Genomic DNA, 4,369 nt, shown 5'->3' on the forward strand with positions numbered 1-4,369 from the left:
TATATATATATTTAAAAAGGAATGGCCGGAGCCTATGATACGAGCCCCTGTCATCCCTCATGCGCTTATAATTCGAGTACCACACTACACTCAGGGAGAATCAAACCCAAACCAGAGGGGACTTACAACTGACAAACAGATGCCCGATCAACTGATTTGAGTACGCGATATATATAGGTCAAAAATACAATTTAGTGAAACAAAAAAGATAAACAAAGTGGAGAGGAAAAGATATGGAACAAAAAGGAGAAAGTATTTAGGGTTTTTTTTTTCTTCTCAAATTCTTCATTCTGCCATCAATTTCTTTGTATTGGACAGAAAAAAATGTGTTAAAAAACTTAAATACTCATGTGCATTATTCCAAAATGATGGGGAAACTTTGGTAAAATTAAGTAGTCATGCATGTTGCAAAACTCAAATACTCATGTGCATTATTCCAAAATGATGGGGATACTTCGGTAAAATTAAGTAGTCATGCATGTTGATCAAACTTAGTTGGAAAAAAAAAAAATTAAAGTAGTCATACGCATTATGTGGCTGCGAATTCTCTGCCTCTCATGTTGATACTAGAAGATGTATGCATATTTTTTCAAGTGCAGTAGGTTTGTTGAGCCTAGTCATGGTGCCTCACGACACCAATCATGTATGCCTTTTTAGGCATGGTGAGAAGACTCATTACTCTCGATGGCACCTCTATTCCAGAGAAATATGGAAAGATTATTGAAATTCCATTTGAACACCATTTCAATTAAGCAGTTAAATTGAATTTATTGACTTAAAATGCAATCAAAATGAATGAGCGCAATTATAAAATAGGAAAAAACTAAATATTCAAAATGAAAATAAAATTTTGTATGCCTTGAATTCAAAATTGGACACATGGGATTTGACAATTCATTAAAAAGCGCTAACTAAACCTTTAACAAACTCAATAGCTAGTCTGTGAGCATATGAAGACCCTTAAATGAACATTCAAACTATTGAACACTAACAAAGCATACATGAAATTTAAGAGACTCGATAGTTTGTTTATGAGTATGAATGAAAATTGTAATAATGTAGCTTTCCAACAAGCCTAAACAAAATCCACATGAAATTTATAGGGGATTCAATCTCTAATCAACGAGCATGAATGAAGCTTTCTTGAATATTAAAAATTCAACAAACAATGGCCTAAATGCTACGAAAAAATATTACTTGAAATGGCTGAGCAAGATCGTCAGATGTTTAATTTGCCACCGAATTTGCAACACATACACAAAAGCGGGCTTAAAAGATTGTTTAAAAGATCAAATGAAATATTGTCTATATCTTTAATGAAATAATATTTGTGTATTCAATGTAGGGCCTTGCATGTATTTTATGAATTATTTCTCCACTCAAATGCATTGCCTCAAAGTTTGTGCAAGTACACTAAATAATGTGGAAAAGATAAAATCAGAGTATTTACATGTCATTTGCACAATTAAGAGGTGATCACCAAAATTCTTTAAAATGAGTAATTGTATCTTGCATATGCATGAAACTCGTGCAAAAGCTTCTTGTAAATTCATCAAAATTCATATAATTGCATGGTGCAAGTGCGTTGAGATGCATATCATCAAAATTAAAAGCTCATATATGCTCATGACAATGTACTGAACGCTTAATTTTATAGTCTAAATAAAGCGGGCGATTATAAAATAAGTTTTGTAATGTTTGTATTTTTTTCGACTAAGAAATTGAATACTTAATTGTACAGTTTGAGAATGTTGTGTAGACTAATATAAATGAATTAAAATTAATAAATTATTTATGCTCGAATGTGCTTTTGATCAATGCGTTGAATGCTAAATATTTTATCTAAAATGTTGCATGGGCTATAATTATATGCGTTGAAATTTATTTTCTATCTTGAGAACCATGCAATTATCTTAAAATTTGTATAGTTATTTCATAGCCTTACAACATAAATTTTTTAAAATGAGCAAAATCATTTGTTTAATGCACATTTTTTTATGGAGTGCCCACTTGTTTGTAAGGTTGTCATAACCTTCACTTAACCAGTTTGATCGTCTTCTTTATGAAGTAGAGTTGATACGATTGAGCCTCACTTAGTTTGATTCTCCTCCTTACAAGGACTGAAGTGACGAGATTGACCAAGAACTAAAAATTTATTTTGAATAATAAAAGTATCTTATTTACACATTTATATATGACATTTAATATCTTCACCTAAGGAAATTTTATTTAAAAAACATAAACTCTCAACATAGTATATACAAGTGAAACCCTAAGTCTTAATCCCCAGGCTCAATCTTTATATATAAAGTTCATAGGATCCATAACATAATACATTTTCAAATGAATTCAAATTATATGCAATTTGCATATTCGATCCTCTGCGAATAAGATGCGGAGTTGACGATGTTTAGAGTAACTAAAAGAAATAATTATATACTCGAATAATGGCTATGTTGATGTTAAATCTCAATCAGGGGGGTGGGCTATTTTCAAAATGTCTCAAATTTGAATATACATTATTTCAAGCTTGAATCAAGATAAAAGTGTAAAATTCAAAATGTTCAAATGAAAATTTATGACCTAAAAGTTTAAAAGCAAAATCCATCCACCCCTTATAGTAGTTCGTCGAGCATAACAAATTTAATGCTAACTTGAGCTCATGAAGTGCAAATGTCAATCATTTATATTTTTATATTCACTATTAAAATAATGTAAGCCAGCAAGGACATGACCCAAGTCTTCTGTCAAAGTTTTGAGAAAAATAGGCTGAATCCTGAGTAGGTTCTATGTCTTTTCCCTTTGCTTTCATCCCCTTAAATAATATTTTTACAATCTATTTTAGGTACAAAATATTCTGCATAATCTATTATTAGGTTACCTAATAATACATATTTGATTTTAAATATTCAGCTAAAAGGGAAATAAATCATAATAAAGACATTGAAAATAATTTAAATAGGGAAGCTCCTAATTATAGAAAACTCCTAATTTAGCTACCTGATTTTCGTTTTTCCTGATTGACATCCCCCCTCAAATTGATGCTGACTGATTAAGAAGCATCAATTTGCCAACAAGAAATTGATAACATTGTCAAGACTAAAAATCCTCGAGAAGCGAGTGCCGAAGCCAAAAGTGTCGAAGCCTGAAAGTGTTGAAGTCTGAAAGTGTCGAAGCCCAAGAGTGCCGAAGCTTGAGTGCCGAAACCCAAGAGTGTCGAAGCCTAAGAGTGCTGAAGCCCAATAGTGCCGAAGCTGAAGACATAGATCTAACGAGTGCCGAAGTTGAAGCTTAAGCAGATGAAGTGAAACGTAAGAAGCAGTCGAAGATGCCATAGAAGCAACGATGCCTAAAGAATAAGATCCGAATCAGATGAATAATAATACAAACATAACAACCTTTTTCAACCCAAGAATCCTTATATTCCACAATGAATGGATTTTGTACTTCAGAATAAGTTCCATCTTTTAGCGAGCAGATCTATCTGTTTATCGATCAGAAGCGGTCGAAGATGCCACAGAAGCAACAATGCCTAGCGATGAAAATTCGAATCAGATGAATAATAATACAAACATAACAACCTTTTTCAACCCAAGAATCCTTATATTCCACAATGAATGGATTTTGTACTTCAGAATAAGTTCCATCTTTTAGCGAGCAGATCTATCTGTTTATCGATCAAATCTGATATTCTTCAAGACATACTTCTTTTCCACCTTGTTCTTCACGAAAAGAGCAGAGAACAACAAGAATAAGAAACCAGACCAGCGCTGCAACTCGAGGTGGCAAAAAGTTTAAAAGGAAAGCATGATTGGAGATCCCCTGATGGCGTTGCTGAACTCCTTGCAATTCCATAAGATGAGTCCTCTTGTGAATTTCAGCAGTTGCTTAAACATTCGGTACCTTCCTCAACGATTTCTGGTAGGAGAGGACCAAAGCTCTAAGGCCGACATGAGGGAGGAGAGCCGCAGCTAGGTTAGAGATGACGGTTGACAAGGAGAGTCGCAGTTAGGGTAGAGACACAGGGAGGAGAGGAGATTGCGGCTATGCCCCTTGATGAAGAGATCGCAGGATGACGAGGAGAGTCGCAGCTAGGGCAGAGACGACGCGACGAAGTGGAGTGCAAGCTGAGTCGTCACTAGGGAAGTGCTGCAGCGGTGGATTGTGCGGCTCAGAAGGCAAAGTTTAATCGCGACAGAGAGGATTGTCGGTGTTCTGGGAAGATCACGCTAGGGCAGAGCAACGAGAAGACCACAGATAAGGCAGAGAAGCAACGAGTTTCCTTCGACTTCACTATGGATCGAAGATGTCGCAAACTAAGCAGACGAAGGCGTACGAAGATGCTGGAAAACTCAAAGAAGGACACGAA

At 34.9% G+C, this 4,369-nt stretch overlaps 1 pseudogene; it reads left to right on the forward strand.

The window, feature by feature from the left end:
- Positions 1-4,072: 4,072 nt before the first annotated feature.
- Positions 4,073-4,369, forward strand: part of LOC110024410 — a 36,831-nt pseudogene continuing 36,534 nt past the window's right edge.

This window comes from Phalaenopsis equestris, unplaced genomic scaffold, assembly GCF_001263595.1.
Source record: "Phalaenopsis equestris unplaced genomic scaffold, ASM126359v1 Scaffold000256, whole genome shotgun sequence".
NCBI lineage: Eukaryota > Viridiplantae > Streptophyta > Magnoliopsida > Asparagales > Orchidaceae > Phalaenopsis > Phalaenopsis equestris.